The sequence below is a fragment of the Delphinapterus leucas genome, chromosome 13, assembly GCF_059928025.1.
Source record: "Delphinapterus leucas isolate spDelLeu-1000000601 "Yukka" chromosome 13, BTC_Dleu_Yukka2, whole genome shotgun sequence".
NCBI lineage: Eukaryota > Metazoa > Chordata > Mammalia > Artiodactyla > Monodontidae > Delphinapterus > Delphinapterus leucas.
Genome location: NC_143141.1, coordinates 59,395,466 through 59,412,234, shown reverse-complemented (window position 1 = coordinate 59,412,234; position 16,769 = coordinate 59,395,466). Strand labels below are relative to the sequence as shown.

The 16,769-nt window shown below is 45.5% G+C and overlaps 1 protein-coding gene across 9 annotated transcripts in view; it reads right to left on the bottom strand.

Moving 5' to 3' along the window:
* The window catches only part of THADA (THADA armadillo repeat containing), a 312,971-nt gene that overhangs the window by 17,884 nt on the left and 278,318 nt on the right, over positions 1–16,769 (bottom strand). Inside the window, exon 37 of one of the 9 annotated variants that reach the window (XM_089923220.1) lies at positions 1,429–16,769. This exon is cut by the window's right edge and continues 12,852 nt beyond it. The exons of the other annotated variants lie outside the window; for them this stretch is intronic. The gene's annotated coding sequence lies outside the window, so the exon portion shown is untranslated. Of the gene's footprint in view, positions 1–1,428 lie in introns of those variants that run through there. 9 annotated transcript variants of the gene reach the window in all.

The following is a 16,769-nucleotide window of genomic DNA, read 5'->3' as shown; positions in this document are numbered from 1 at the left end:
TCACCAGCTTCGATCCTGCAATTTCTCTTTTCCCTTTCCTTTAAGTCACTCTAGATTTCTTTAGTTGATTTCACTATTGGAATTTCTTTCTCTTACAGGGAATTTCTTCTCAGCCTGAGCTCTTAGGACTGACCAGCTCCTTCTGAGTTCTTCCTGAGGCTTCTCTGGCCCTCAGCGCACTCCCTCATACTCCTCCCTGGTTCCCCACTCCCATCCTCAACCCTTTCAGCTTATTCAGGGCTTGAGGTGGGAGAGAGGAAGAAACCAAATGACTGATTCATTTCAGCACAGCTGTTGTGAGCACAAGGCGCTGTGCCAGGAGCCAGAGCTCCCCTGAAGATGTGTCCAGTCCAGGCCCGGGACACAGCACACAGCTCCAGATGGGGGGCTGCCCAGCTCCCCCAAACACACTGGTGGGATATGGAAGGTAGTGGATGAGGATGGTCCGGAAATGTATCTGAAGACTAGAAATTTGAAATCAGAAACATCCAGGATGGCAATTTTTCTCTCCTGAGAACCTTCCCACTATCACCTCCCAGCCTTTATCCAGAATCCAGAAAGCTCCCTTATAGGTATCCTCTCCTCATTCCCAGGCTTTTACTGCTCTAAACTGAACCAAGACAGTCCATGGTAATATAATGAGCGAATCAAGGTATATACAACTCCTAAACTCACAAAGTGATTTTTTAAAAAATTTATTTTTATTTTTGGCAGCATTGGGTCTTCGTTGCTGCGCGTGGGCTTTTCTCTAGTTGTGGCGAGCGGGGGCTGCTCTTTGTTGCGGTGCTCAGGCTTCTCGTTGCAGTGGCTTCTCTTGTTGCGGAGCATGGGCTCTAGGTGCGTGGGCTTCAGTAGTTGTGGCACGCGGGCTCAGTAGCTGTGGCTTGAGGGCTCTAGAGCGCAGACTCAGTATTGTGGTGCACAGGCTTAGCTGCTCCGCAGCATGTGGGATCTTCCCGGACCAGGGCTCGAACCTGTGTCTCCTTCATTGGCAGGTGGATTCTTAACCACTGCGCCATGAGGGAAGTCCCTCACAAAGTGATTTTAAGATATATAAACAGTGCTCAAAATGTAAGTGCCTGTGATTTCAAAGTTTCTGGGGAGTTTGTACCTTGAGATTGAGCTCACTCCCAGGTTACCCAAGGCCTTCCCTATCTGTGGCCAACATTCCCCAGCAGGCATCGGAACCACCTGCTGCCATGACCTGGGGCTGGGGGAGGTGAGGCTGAAGCTGGAGAAGCCTGAAGGGAGGGAAGCGAAAGGAAGGGGGAGGCCACAGAAAATCTCTTTTTTTAAGAACAAGCCAAGGAAGCCATGACCATTCAGAGAATACAGAGCAGTGAGGCTCTGGGTTTTTAGCAACTAAAAAGGAGAAAAGATCAAACTGTGGCAGGATGGATGTAAATGAGCTGCTAGGAAGAGCATCTGGATCTTAAGGGTTTTGAGGCCCTGGAGTTCACTGCCCACAACAGCTCCTTTGCTTTCAGCATCAGCCCTTCGGTGGGGAGGGTGGGAGGAGGCATTAGGAGGAGGAGGAACTCTGGGAAGAAGCCGGTTGTTTTTGACCTTGAGGATGTTTTGATTTTGCCATGAATGTTACTGGTAAAAACAATCAACATAAAACTAAACTGACAGTGGCTAAATAGCACAAGATAAAATTCATAATAATCGACCAAAGAAGTCATTCTCTTTGTGACCCTGAAAACTGAAAATGATGATAATAATAACTAGGGGGGAAAATGTGACTTGGTGGAAACGAACATACAAACACAAACAAAAAAAAAACTTGACGAAGTCTAAAACCAGGTATGGTAAAACTCTTACTAAAATTTTTGACTTAAAAAGCAAACCTTCACTGCCAAATATATAGATAAAATAGTTGATACTTAAGAAAATAAGGGAGAACATTAGAAAATTTTAACTGCTCTATAGAGAAAATCGATCAAGGAATCAAATTGGCTTGATGGAGTTACACTGGAAAATAATTTCTTGAAGAAAATTTATTAATGTTGGTATAATTCAGATTAAAAATTTGTACTTACATGGAGTTGCCATGTTCTCCAACTCAAAATGGTGAGGTCAAAACACAATGAACTCATTTTGAAATTTCGGTTGGCTTGAAGGGACAGAAAGGAAGCAAGTCTGAATTTCGTCCTTGCTCAAGGAGTACTCTGGCCTGCTCCCAGAGCCTTTCTGTCCCTAAACTCATAGCCTCCCACCTCTCATCTGAATCCAGTCTCTGGCAGTGTGAGCAGTGCTTTGGCACTCTCTCCTCAGCTACTTCCTGCCCTTTCTTCTCAGGGGCAGCTCATCCCTGGCCCTCACCTCTGTATCCAGTTACCTGTCCTGACAATTGTATCTCTCCATCCCCACTGCCACTCTGAGGTTCACCCTCACCAGTCTTCCTTCTGGAATCATGGCAACCTTCCCAGCCTCCTTGCTTCCAGTCTTATCTTTCTTGTCTCTAAGCCATCCTCTACCCTACGGTCTGGGTGACCTTTCTAGCACTTCCTTTAAAAGTCTTCAGTGGCTCCTCAAAGCCCAAGTGTCCTAACTCCTTAGCATGAAAGGTTCTTTCTGCCTGGCTCCCCTGCCCCCATAGTTACAGGACTAAGTACGTCCATGGCTCTCTTGTATCACACCTCCATCACTAGTAGATTGGCCATACCAGGCTTTAGATCCACATCTTCCTTCATTCTGGACTGTTGAGTCCCTCTCTCACTAAGTTCTTCCCTCGCCTTAGTCCAACCTTTTCAGCATCTCTTTGGTGACCTCTTCATTTCCAGAGAGACTCCTGGTTCCTCAGCCTTATTCCTTCAGTTTCTTTCCAGATCTAGCAGAATGAGGTCAATGTGTCTTAGAGGGTGAGTATGGGGCAGTACACACCTGCTATTCCTTGTCAGAGCAGACCTAGGAGAATCCATCAAGAAAGGACCTCCAGTTCCTCAAAAAGTTAAACACAGAATTCCCATATAATTCAGCAATTTCACTCCTAGGGATACATCCAAAAGAACTGAAAACAAGTACTCGGAAAACAACTTGTATATGAATGTTCACAGTAGCATTATTCACAATAGTCAAAAGGTGGAAACAATCCAAATGTCCATCATTGGATGAACAGATAAACAAAATATGGTATATCCATACAACAGAATATTACTTGGGCATAAAATAAATGAAGTACTGATATATGCTACAACATGGATGAAGCTGGTATACATTATGCCTAGTGAAAAAGGGCAGGCAGAAAAGGTCATACATTATATGATTCCATTTATATGAAATATCCAGCATAGGAAAATTGATGGATACAGAAAGCAGACTGGTGGTTGCAATGAGCTGGAAGGGGAGGTTAGGATAGGGAGTGACTGCTAATGGATGTGGGAGTTTTGGGGGGGTGATGGTGACAACCATCACCACCCTCTAGTTTCTAGTTCTGAAACTAGTGGGTGGTGATGTTTGCACAATATTATGCATTACTCAGTGCCACTGAAGAGTATACTGTACAATGGCTAATTGTAGGTTATGTGAATTTCACTTTAATAAAAAAAAAAAGGACAAAAAAGAAAACACCTCTTTGGGGATGGAGCCAGAGGGTGTGCCAAGAACAGAGGATGCTGGGTAATTCAATTCTGTACGCTTGTGGCTTTAAATAAAAGGGGTGGGTAAGAAAGGGGCCCTTCAATGAGTACTGCTCCCCAGGACATAGTTCCCAAAGACCAGCCCTGAGCAGGTGTGTGAGGGGTGGAAAGATGAAGGTGTACATAGGGGTAAAAAGGGCAAAGAGGGAAGAGGGGCCAGCCCTCCCTCCTGCTGCAGGTGTTGCCTCACACAGGGACAGAGGTTTAAGGCTCAGGGGACTAGAAAGGTTGCAAGCCTAGGAGGGTGGTCTGAATGGCCACGGAGGAGGGAAGCCTTGTTTTCCTACACCTCATCACATTCGGTAATAAAGCAAGACATCTTACGCCTAGAAGCACCTGCCAGGTAAGACTCATATGTAAGTGGAGCCCGTGAAATAGAGTTTTATGCACAGAGCAGAGATCAGATCACAAAGCTGTAAGGAGAAATCTTTTTACCCGAATCACACAGACCCACTCGTCTGGTTTCCATTTCATTGCCTGAGTCTGTTTTATAGTTGTGCTTTTTCATGAAAGCTTTTTAGGGAGGCTATTCCCTGATGTCATGCAAAAAAAATGTCTGAATACAATTATGTTACAGAGCAGCGCTCTTGGAAGAGAACTCAGCCACAAAGCTTGCTGGTGTCCTGTTTCCTTCCCTTTAAAAGCCATTTTGTCTGCTCTCTAAAAACAGAAGCCCCCAATCCCAGCTCTTCCGGTCCCTCTATCTGTCAGAGTGCCCAGTGGCACTGAGCTGGGAAATGCATGCAGAACTGGGGACCCCCCAGGGATGTGGGCGGGCCGTCAGGGAGTGGTGTCCAGCTCTGGGGACCAGCGTACAGTCCTGAACCGCCTTGTCTAAGGTCACACATCTTACAGTCAAGATGAGGAACAGAGCTTCCTTCTATAGGCTTTCTCAGGAATCCCCTCGAGAACCTCCTTTCCACTTCCTTTCTATCCCCTTGCCTGATTCAGACTTGCCTCCAGGGCTCGGGGAATGGTTTTTCTTAAAAGCTCTTATGAAAAACAGCTCTTCTCAATCAAAATCTGTTCTATTGTGAGCAAATTCTCCTCATTTTTCATCCTGTCCCTGTTTCTTTCTCCTCCTGCCAGAAGGCTCCATATTCCTAACTTTCCAGGAGAGGCTGTTCCTTCTTTCCCTCAGTCTCTGACTCAGACAGGTCAGCCTACGCCTTCTGCCAGTTGTAGACAACCCTCGCCCCCTTCACACTCAACAATCACTCTCTTCTTTTGAAGTCCAAACTAACCACCTCCCTGTTCTTGTTAATCCTTTAACTAGAGACCTGGCCTTTCTCAATGACGCAGAGTCATTGCCACCCAACTGGTGACTTCAACGTCCATAAAGATATCCCTCCCAGTATGTGGTTTTGACATTCTTCAACCTCTTTAATTCCAATACTCTCCATCTCCAATTTCACTTTACTCCCAATAACCACGATAGCATCTGAGACCTTGTCATTACTTACAATTGTTTCGACTTCAAGATCTCAAATTCTAAGCTTTTTCATCACTTTTGAATGAATATCATCATCGCTAACATTTACGGAGCACTCATTATGGGTAAGCAGTATCGTAAATGCTCCATGTAAACTAATTACATATGTATTCATTACAATGACCTTTTGAAGGTTTTGTGAGCCGCATTTTATAAATAAGGTAAGCAGAGACACGTGAGGGTATGGGATTTAAACCCTATGGTCTATCCACTATGGCCTCTATACCATATGGCCTCTCTGATATCCCTAAAACAACTGTTTAACCTTCTCCTTCTTCCACGGGAACTACCCCCTCACCCTAATCCTGACCACCCTTGACCCTGCCCTTCTCTCAGGCCATCACTTGCCTCTCTCTGTATATCCTGGGCTCCCTGGGTCTGGGAGGCTCTTCCTTGTCCCCATTTCCCTTGTCAACTTGATCTCGTTCCAGGCTCAACAGTGCTCCATAACCACCTATCCTCAAACCCATCTACTGAGCCACTGATTTCCACTGAAGGGAGGCAGGATGCTCACTGGGCTCCCTATACATTCATGCTCTTTCATCTCAACTGGCCTCTTGCTGCCCCCTGGCTATCCTTTCATTCATTTTTGGTGACTCCTAAGTGAACCTCTGTATAAACGCTTCCAGCCATCTCCCTGTCCCTATATCCTAGGCCCTAACCACTCATCCTTACAGATAATCTTGTCTTCTACAAAAGACATTCAACATAAGCTCAAACTTCTGTCCTCCCCAACTTCAAAATGTTTCTACTGATTCTTTTGAAACATTAGCTTGAAGGCAGAGCAGGGTCTAGGAAATGTGGTTTTAGGACAAGGGAGTAATGTCAATATTTATATGAGAGCCTAGAGAGGGAGAAGGGAAGCCTAAAGACACATGGGAGAAAAGGGCACTGTGGCTGAAGAAAGGTCATGGGGCTGGCATAAGGTGCTGCATGAAGAACGTGTGGAGGTGAAGGAGCATTTTTTTTTGCTGAGTTTGAAGGGGGCTGGGTAAGAAGAGCGATGATGCTGTACAGTGTACTTACATTTAAACTCCTTGAAGCTGGCTTCTGACCTTCCCACTACAGGACCCTCTCTCTCAACTCTCACTTAATGACATTTCCTCAGTCCTTATACTCCTTGACCTGACCTTTTGATGGTGATTGGCATGGCTGACCAACCCTGTCCTCTTGATAGGTTTTCCTTATATGTGGGTTCCTGATGATGGAACCTCTTGGTTTTCTTGACGGGTTTTCATTATTTCCTTTGCTAACTCCCCTCCCAAACCATTACAATGGTCTCCTACAAATGCCCCCTACCTTTCATTTCTCTCTCTACCCACCTCCAATCCATCCATTTATCTCTCTTTCAATATATATTTATTGAGCCCCTACCATGTGCCAAGCACATGGGAGCTATTAAACTGCAGTTGAAGTAATCTTAATGTATAGCTCTGATCATGTTACTTATTTGTTCAAAAATTTTTACTGGTTCTCTGGTGCAAATGATATCCAGATTCTTTGCCCTGGCACTCCGGGTTTTAGTGGACATCTGTTGTTTTTGTGACCTAGCTGCCATTCACCTTCTCTGGAGAGCTGCACCCCAATCTTCCCCTGGAGCGCCAGCCCCTGCACACCTTTAGTCCACATGGTTTGGGTGTGGCTAGCTGCCCCCTTCCCCCCCCTCCAGGCATGGGCACCTGCCCCAGGTCTAAGCCACTCAGGGCATCATGTTCCTTGCCTCAGAGATTAGTTCCAGGATGGGCCAGGAACCCAACGACACCATTAAAAAAGCATTTAGGAACTTCCCTGGTGGTCCAGTGGTTAAGACTCCACACTTCCACTGTAAGGGGCGTGGGTTCGATCCCTGGTGGGCAACTAAGATCCCGCATGCCACACGGTGTGTGCAAAAAAAACAAAAGCATTTAAAAATAAAGAGGGACTTCCCTGATGGTGCAGTGGTTAAGAATCCGCCTGCCAATGCAGGGGACACGGGTTCGAAACCTGATCCGGGAAGATCCCACATGCCGTGGAGCAACTAGGCCCATGCGCCACAACTACTGAGCCTGCGCTCTAGAGCCTGCGAGCCACAACTACTGAAGCCCGCGCGCCTAGAGCCTATGCTCCGCAACAAGAGAAACCACCGCAATGAGAAGCCTGCGCACCTCAGTGAAGAGTAGCCCCCGCTCACCACAACTAGAGAAAGCCCGCGCGCAGCGACAAGACCCAATGCAGCCAAAAATAAATAAATAAATAAATTTATTTAAAGAAAAGATAAAATAAAGAGACTTTACTGACACAGGCCTTGAATAAGTGAAGATGCAAAGGCTAGAGCTGCTGCAGCCATCTTAGAACACCAAGGGAAGTGAGAGCTTATCCGAAAACAGAACCTAACAGCAGAGAAGAAAAATGGCGAGAAACCAGGTCCTTGGGACACTGTCTGAGCCCTTGAATCATGCCATGACTGAAGCCAGCCCCCACCCCAGAACTCTAAGTTACACGACCCAATATGCACCCCCTGGGCTGGAGCGGGTTGGATCGGACTTTCTGTCTTTTGCATGTGAAAGAGTCTTGCTTGATCCAAAGGTCCTCCAAGCATCCCAGCTTCATCTCACCACACCCTCCTCACATATGAAGGCTTGTATACTAATTTATTCCTTTCCTCACACTTGGCCATCTCTGTCTCTCTGGAATGCTCCCCATCTTTTCCATCTTCTCTCACTCAAATTATATCTAATCTTTAAGCTTCAGTTCTAATAGACTTTCCTCCAAGAAGCCATTCTCCAATTTCCCCCAATAACAAATGTTTGTCGAATAAATGACTAACTGAACAAACAACGACATAGAGAAACAGGGTCCAAGGAGGGGGTTTGCCAAACTGCTGTACAGACCTGAGTTCCAGAAATCCTGTTCGTCACCCCTCAGGGCTTAGGACTTTCTTTTCCCATCTTCCTACTGGTCTAAATCCCTGCTTCCTACACTCTTTGGTCATCATTTCCCAGGAAATTTCCCTTGGGATGCTGGCTTTTTAGAATGTTAGTAGACACTTAAAACAGAAAACTCCAAACTCTAAAATCAACCCAAGGAAAAAGAAAAAAAAAGAAAGAAAGAAAAAAAAAGATCTGGCTATTAAATATGTTTGGAAAATTCTGGGTTAAACAAAGATTTTTGTTTTTAACACATGGAGGTGGGTTGGGGGCAGGATGTGTAGCCTTTCTCCAATTTACTCATAAAACAGTACCAGTACAGAGGGAAGTGCCACATTCTTCCCTGCAGACAAGCTTTGGTTGAAGGCAGTGCAGATTATTTTATATACATATATAAATATCCTACCCTTTGTTCAAGGTGCCTATTTGCTCTGCACAGAGACTATTATGAACACAGAAAACGGTTCATTGTTAAACACTGCATGCTAAGTGGTTTTGCTTTCTGGCAAATCTCCAAACCATAATTATTAAGGGGCTCGGAGCTGCTGAGGAATTCTTGGGTTACAGAGGCTTTGATCTGCCCCTGTCTTCTCTCCCCAACATAAATTTCCACGGTGTGGCTGACTTTCATTGTTTGTCCCCAGCAGTGGGGCAGCTTCAAAGGTGAGGACTGAACAGCATTGCAAGGTGAGCAGGTAACTGCTGAGACTGCGCTCTGGCTGAAGCCCTGAGCCCACTGGAGCCCCGCACGGCTGTAACCAAGGGAACGGACAAGCTCTGTCCAAGTATTGGACTCGGAATGCGGTGACCTCGAATCTTCCATTTCCCACATGCTCTGGGAAGCCCAGGTTGTGGGCCTCCCTCAGGATCGGGCTTCCAGCTGGGGGAAGCTTTGTTATTTTATTCCCATCAAAGTTGAGAGATCTGGTCCAAAAGTCTTTGGGTACCTCCAGCTATTTGGAGAGTGTTGACCTCAAACTCAGGCAGCTGTCTTCTAGACAAAGTGAAGATACCTCAACTCGGTCACAAACCGTTAGGTCAAACTTTTGACAGAGCCAAACTCCTTTCTACTGAAACATAGGATGGAATGTCAAGGGGAACATACCTAGGCCTTCAGCCTCCTTTAAATTCTCCCCTGCCTGAAAAGAGAGATGGGAAAGAACACCCAGATGTTCATGAAGCTACGATAGAAGGAATTAAAAGATGCCTCTAAAATAAAGTGGTAAGTTTCTCTAATTGGGAGAATGAAAAGGATTCTGTAACGAACAGAAAGCTTCTAGTTTCCTACCATTAAAGAAATATCATTTAGCACTTGGATTGAGGACAGAACCTTGTTCACTTTTTGACATCTGTTTTTCTTCCTACTTTAATACTGTGAGATATGTGATCACTCCCATTTTATAGATGACAAAACCGAGGCCAAGAGAGTAGAGCCAACTAGTTCAGGATAGTGGAGACTCTCTGATTCCCAGGTCACTATTCTCTCTCAAGTTGGCACTGCCCTTCAAAGGTCTCCTTCCCAGATGGGAAAGCACCTCCTCAGTTACGGGCCCTCTGTTGGTGGGTGGAGAATGGGGATGGAGAAACACAGGCAAGGAGAGAATGAGGGAGAAGACAGAAATCAGGGTCGCTCAGGGCAGCAACTAGAAACCAGAGGTTCTAACGCAGAGGAAGCTCAGAGAACTGCCCAGACCTCGCCTGTGTTGGCGGGGCGGGGAGAGGAGCCAGAATAGAGCTTCCTTCTAGAGTCAGCTCCCATTGGGAGAGGCAGAGAATAGAAGCAGAACACCAGGGGGGTCTAGTAATGAGCCCCAACCATGCTCTTCACTGTCTGTTAGAAGCTGCTGCTCTCTGGGAAGGAGTCAGGTGATCAATCACAAAGAGGAGAGAGGAGCACCCCTCTCTGGGCAGCTGGGCCCAGTTGTTTGTGGGGCAGTACATGAGGCTTCTGAGCCTCCTGCCCTGAGTGGGTCGTCTTAGCAGGACCCCCTTTTGTCCCCTGACTTCAATCTATTCCACTCCCCTCCTTCCCATTGGCATCTGTCTTAGGAAGAGGCAGATGAGCTCATTCCGGAAACGGGAGACCTTTCTTCCCACTCACGGTGAAGGTCAATGATTCACGTAGCTAAAAATAAACTTAAGGCCACCTATCAATAAAAGGAAAAGAAACACACAAAAAATTCAATTCCCCTGCTATTTAAATTATAGCAAGGAACATAAAACCTTATTTAGTAAGTATAACCAACACTCAAATATGTAAAACTTTAATTACACGTTCTGGACCAGTGAGAGTAAAATGAGGAGAAAAGGAGGAGGAAAGGTGAGGGTAGGGGAAAGCCGCAAACTAAAGGAGAGAAAGCCCAGGGGTAGGAGGTGAGGCCCCAGCTCAGAAGTAGGGAAGCAAGCAAGAAGCGGGAGGAGGCACAAAAAAGTGGAGGGGGAGGTGACTTGCAGTGCTCTGGGCAACGCTTACTAGTGGGCAACTCTCACCTACAACTCCTACTGATCTTCATCCTTAAACTTTCAGGTGCCCCCCCTTGGAATGGGGGAGCCACAAGAGTCCACTGCAGAAAAACCGTTGAATTAAACAGAGGACCCCCAGCTGAATTAGAATTTTAGGTAAATGATGAATACCTTTTCAGCATACGTTATGTCCCAAATACTGCACAGGGCATACTTACACAAAAAAGTTTTTCATGATTTATCTGAAATTTAAATTCAACTGGGTGTCCTGGGACTTCCCTGGTGGTCCAGTGGTTAAAAATCCGCCTTCCAATGCAGGGGACCTGGGTTCGATCCCTGGTCGGGGAAGTAAGATCCCACATGCCACCCGTCAACTAAGCTGCGCGCCGCAACTGAGCCCATGCACTCTGGACCTCGCACGTCACAACTAGAGAGAAGCCCACGCGCCTCAACGAAGAGCCCATGCACCGCAACGAAAGATCCCACATGCCGCAATGAAGATCCTGCGTGCTGCAACTAAGACCCCGACGCAGCCAAATAAAAAATAAATAAAAGAAAAACAAAATTAACTGTGTGTCCTGTAGTTTTATTTGCTAAATTTGGCAACCCTGTACTGGAGGCCGAACCATTCTTTGGACCAGAACTCAAAGACCAGGCCAATATTATACTGAGGGTTGGGGGGAAAATCAAGTGGAAGGCCACTTTTGGAAATGAATGAAGCAGCACAGAGATTTGCTAGGCAGGATGGTAGTCAGCAATTGAGGGATACCAATCCTCAAGTTTTCTCCTCCTGAGGTGTCTATTTCCTGCTATTCTCCGCTAGTACAGCTGTCGGCAGCCCCTCTCCCAGCCAAGGGTCACGGAGACTAAAAGGCGTAACCGTTCACAGAGTTACACTGAGATTGTGGATAACTTGGCCTGTGTGGGGCTTCCTGAAGATTCTGAAAGATTCTGGAGGTTCTGAGGTGGAGAGTGACCTTGCAGAACACTAAGGAACAAGTAAAGCCAAAACAAAACACAGTCGATAATCTAGGGTGCTAAAAGAAATATTAACCTCAGTTTTAGTCACTGTCACTTTCCTAGTGATGTGACTGAGCCCAGGCTACTGTGCTCAGGGGAGGGGGCATTGAAGCTGCCCTCAACCGGAAGCTCCAGGTTCACCGAGCACTTGTTGAAGAGGACACAGGAGCCATCGCTACTGCCCTTGCTAAGGGGCCAAGAGACCATCTTGGGGCTGAAACAGAAAGAGCTGCCTCTCCCGAGTTCTGATCCATGGGGCTCCGGGGGAAACTGGCAATGCTACAAATTGCCCAACATTTGACTACAATTGAGGCAGCACGTGTTCTGTTCACCGCTGTTCCTATTTACTCTGATTGCACACCCAGACAGTTCATGCATTTGAGCTCCTTGCTAGGTCCCTGTAGGTACCAGAGACTGTAATTCATAATACATGGCCTTCTAGACTTTAAAAAATTATGTATTTACATAAAACTATTATTATTTATAAGTGGGATCATTCTACAAATTCTGTTCTATTTGCTTTTCTCAGGTAACGATATATCATGCATATCAGTTCATAGAGATTTACTACATTATTTTTAACTGCCCTGAGGTATGGGGATATATCCAACTTTATTTAATGTCCTTTGATGGACATTTAGGTTGCTCCTTCTTTTCCTGCTGTAAACAAGATTGAAAGGAATAACCCTGTACGTGTATCTTTGCACTTGTGCACATATTTCTACAGGGTAAATTCCTAGAAGTAGAATTACTGGATCAATTAGTATAGACATAGATTAAAATTTCTATAGATAACATTAAACTCCCTCTAAAAATGTACCAATTTACAGTCTCACCAGCTATGATCGCGCCTGTTCCTCCACAGCCTTACACATCCTGAGTAAGGGTCATCATTTTTAAATTTTATTTTATTTGTTTATTATTTTTGGCTGCGTTGGGTCTTCGTTGCTGTGCACGGGCTTTCTCTAGTTGTGGCGAGTGGGGGCTGCTCTTTGTTGTGGTGCACAGGCTTCTCATTGCGGTGGCTTCTCTTGTTGTGGAGCACAGGCTCTAGGCACGTGGGCTTCGGTAGTTGTGGCATGTGGGCTTTGGTAGTTGTGGTGTATGAGCTCAGTAGTTGTGGCTCACAGGCTCTAGAGTGCAGGCTCAGTAGTTGTGGCGCACGGGCTTAGTTGCTCCGCGGCATGTGGGATCTTCCCGGACCAGGGTTCGAACCCATGTCCCCTGCATTGGCAGGCGGATTCTTAACCACTGCACCACCAGGGAAGCCCAAGAACCATCTTTTTATCCTTGGCCAGCAAGATACGGGGAAAATGCCCAGGCACTGTTGTTCTAGTTGGCATTTCTTTATTATTAGTCAGGATGAGCATTTTTTCCATATGTGTACTGTTCATGGCTATTTTTTTCTTCCACAAAGTGCTTGGTTTTAATCTTTTGCCTCTTTTTCTATTATCTTCATTTATTGATTTTTAAAGAAGTCTTTGTATGCTATGGATAAAAATTTAATTGTCTAAAATAATGCCAAGTATCTCCCCTGAGGAGAGGTTCATCTTCTTAAATCTTGATGGTGTTTTCATCTGTTTGGGCCCCAAAGGAGTTTTTAATTTTTATTCTGTCATTGGCATAACTTATTTACAAGATGGTGTGTAAATATCCAAGTGGCATTTTATTGTTAATATTTTTATTTAAAATTTCTAGTTTGCTTGCAATTTGGTCAGAATGTGGCCTAGAAAGTTTCCTACTTTATGAAATTGAAATTTTCTTGATGACTCAAAATATCAATTTTTATAAATGTTATGTAGATATCTGAAAAGGATGCTTATTTTCTGTCTGCAGAATACCAGGTTAAATATATCCAAGCTTTTAAATATGGCATTCAAATCCTTTATGACCTTATTTATGTTTAATCTGCTTGACCTTATAAATTCTGAGGAAGGAAGGTTAAAGTATCCTACTTTGGTTGTAATTTGAACAATTTTTTCCCCTAACATTTCTGATAGTGTGTCTTTTTTGGGGGGAATGTATACTGTGATTCTATTTTGCCTGATATATAAAGGTTTAGGCCTGCTACATCTTCTTTGTAGACTACACCTTTTATTATCCAATGTGTCCCTTTCCGTCCATCTTCCTACTTCTTGTCGAAATTTTAGTTTGCCTAGTATTACTATTGCCACTCCTGCTTTCTTTTGGTTGACGTCTGCCTGAATAGTTTTGTTCATCCCTTTATTTTCAACCATTCCATGTCATTTTTGATGCATCTCCTGTATCAAAGTGACACAGCTAAAGGTGCTCCCTTCTTCCTTGGTAAAAGAACCCTAGGTAACACGCCCAGGCCAAAAGAACACGTTTCTCTGCCCACCTTGCAGCTAAATATGGCCATGTTATCAATTTGTGGCCAACGAGAAGGGAAAGAGCATGAGCTCTTACTGCTCTTCTTTCTTTCCTTTCTTCTCATCTGCAATGAGGATGGGACAGCTGAGGCTTCCAGCAGCCATCTGGGACCAAGAGGTGACCTTGAGGATGGAAGCCACATGCCAGGAGAGGGAAGCAGAAAGAAAGAGGCAGCCTGGGGCCTGGGTCCCTCATGACTGAGAGCTGCCAATCAGCCTCGACAACTCCTCAGGGATCACTTTAACCCAAGAGGGAGAGGAACTTCCACTGTGTTCAAACCATGGTTGGTTTGGTTTTTCTGTTACATTTAGACATCGGATTTCTAAAAATTATATCAGATGTTGCCTTTCTGGTAGGGGAAAACTCAATCCAAGATTAACTGTCTTAATTGAAATACAGTAGAAAATGTCAAGGTGCATCCTACATAAAACTACAAATATTAAAAAAAAAAAAAAGAGTAATTGTCTTGGTACTTCCTTGGTGGTACAGTGGTAAAGGATCTGCCTTCCAATGCAGGGGATGTGGGTTCGATCCCTGGTTGGGGAACTAAGATCCCACATGCCACGGGCCAACTAAGCCCTTGCGCCACAACTACAGAGCCCACGCGCCCTGGAGCCTGAGCGCTACAACTAGAGAGAGAAAATCCACACGCCACAACTAGAGGGAAGCCCGCACACCACAATGAAGAGCCCACGCCACAATGAAAGATCCCACATGCCTCAACAAAGATCCCGCAACTAAGACCCAATGCAGCCAAAAAAAAAAAGAAAGAAAATTTAAAAAAAAGAAAAAAAGAAAGAGTAATTGTCTTTTTTCCCTTAATGATTTCAGTCAATTCCTTTTTTTCAGTTACATTAGCAGTTATGTTAAAAATGCTTAACAAACACATCTGGACATTTCTTTTCAAGAGTAATCCTTTCGGGTCTTGCGGCTCTGAGTATGGTCTCTTGAGCCGCATCAACATCCCCTGGGAGTCTGTGAGAAATGGGGAATCTCATGCCCTCCCTAGACCTACTGAATCAGAAGCTGATTTTCACAAGATCCTCAGGTCATCTGTGTACACAGTGAAGTGTGAAAACCACTACTTTAGAGGGCACTGGCACCCCCTCCCCTCTTCTGGGTAATGTTCATGACCATCTCAATTTCCTACTTAGAACCTGGGAAGGCTCCCATAGAGAGCCAAGCCGTCAGCAGGGCATTCTAGGCCTTTGAAGATCCAGCCCTCACCTCTCCAGTTTCGGTTCTTGTTCTTCTCCCATCCCACTCACACTCTCATGCTGGACTGCTTATAGTTCCCTAATATGTCATGGCGCTTCCTGGGAGCACACTGAGCCCTCACCTCGAGCCCACCCATCAGCCCCCCCTGCTTCTTTGCTAACAGAAGTCCCATTCTGTTGTGGGAGGTGATGCATCCAGGTGATGCGTCTAGCCCCATCTTATTTTCCTTTGCATGACTCTTCCTCTCTCAGCCTACCTTGGTAGCTGTGATGGCCATGCACCCAGAGCTGGTCAAGGAGACATGCAGAGATAGCTGCTGGGGTCGGGGGGAGCTGGGGACATTTTTTCTTCCTGAATAAAAAGAACCTCTGTGATAAGAAAACTGTATGTTCTTGCTCCTTCCTTCCTACCTAGAATGTTGAGGTGCTCTCTGGAGGTGCAAACACCATCTTGTAACCAAGTGAACAAGCACGAGGTCAAGTCAATGTACTGAAGAATGCAAAGCAGAAAGACCGAAAGAGCCACGTCCTAGAGTGGAGTTGGCTTCTCTGCCCCCATGCCCCCTTCCTCCTTTCTCTTCCCATCTGCTCCAACTCTCCCTTCACCTCTCCTTTAGCTGGTATAACATGGAAGTGAAATATATTCTAGCCCATTAGCTGTATTATACTAGATTCCCTATTTGTAATTTACAGTCACGGTTAAGTTGAGCCTTTCATTATAAATATCACCTGTCTCCCCAAATCCACCACTCTGAAGTGAGGCCAGTGGGTTTTTAATTCTCCAAGAATCTGAAGTAATCTTCCCCCATGGGTTAGAGCCAGTCAACTCCCATCCAGGCAAACCCACGCTCACTCTCCCGTCCCCGGCCCTCCTTCATACCCAGGTGCCTGGCCCTGGTTCTAGCAGGCTATGTCATGGGGCACCTTGCCTATTGGGACGGATTTTTTAAAAATTTTCTGTGGTTTCTGGGGAGTAGATGTCAATTGGAGTGAAAAGAAATTGAAGTTTGAAATTCGGTGAACTTTTCCCTGCCCCTGACATGTGAATAATGACTTGCTGATAGAAGTGGCTTTTTCAAAGATGAAAAGCAATCTAAGATTTATGGACAACTCTGTTCAAAAAGACCCAGTGCTGTTTGGAGTGAAGGTAGAAACAATGTCAGGAGATTCCTACATATTTTCTGGTTGGAGGAAGGGCAGGGCAGGGAGGAACTTGGGGGAAAAAAGAGATGGCAAGAGGATGAAAGGAGGGGTTGGAACTGGGTCAAGTAGAACATGGGAAGGCCAGCACTTGGGAAGATTTCTTGCGCCCAGCCTCTGAGTTCTATAGTGACATGAACGTGACAACCATTTCCGGCAAACGGCGGTGAACGAAACAAGGCTGCTTTTTGGTACTGTTTTTACCTAAGTGCCTTGCGGCTCACACCTCCTGTGTGGATGGTGAGGAAGATGGGGCCCGGGAGAACTGTCCACATGGAGACGAATGAACCTTTTGTCTGAAACTGGGACTTCTGCTTCCGAGGGTTCTGCCCCTCATTGTGCGTTTGGGGAGCCCCCCGAAAAATATTCCTGCCAATTTCTCAGAGTCACATCTAGAATACTTGGCCAGAATTCTGCTCCTGGTTGGACTAGTCTGTTA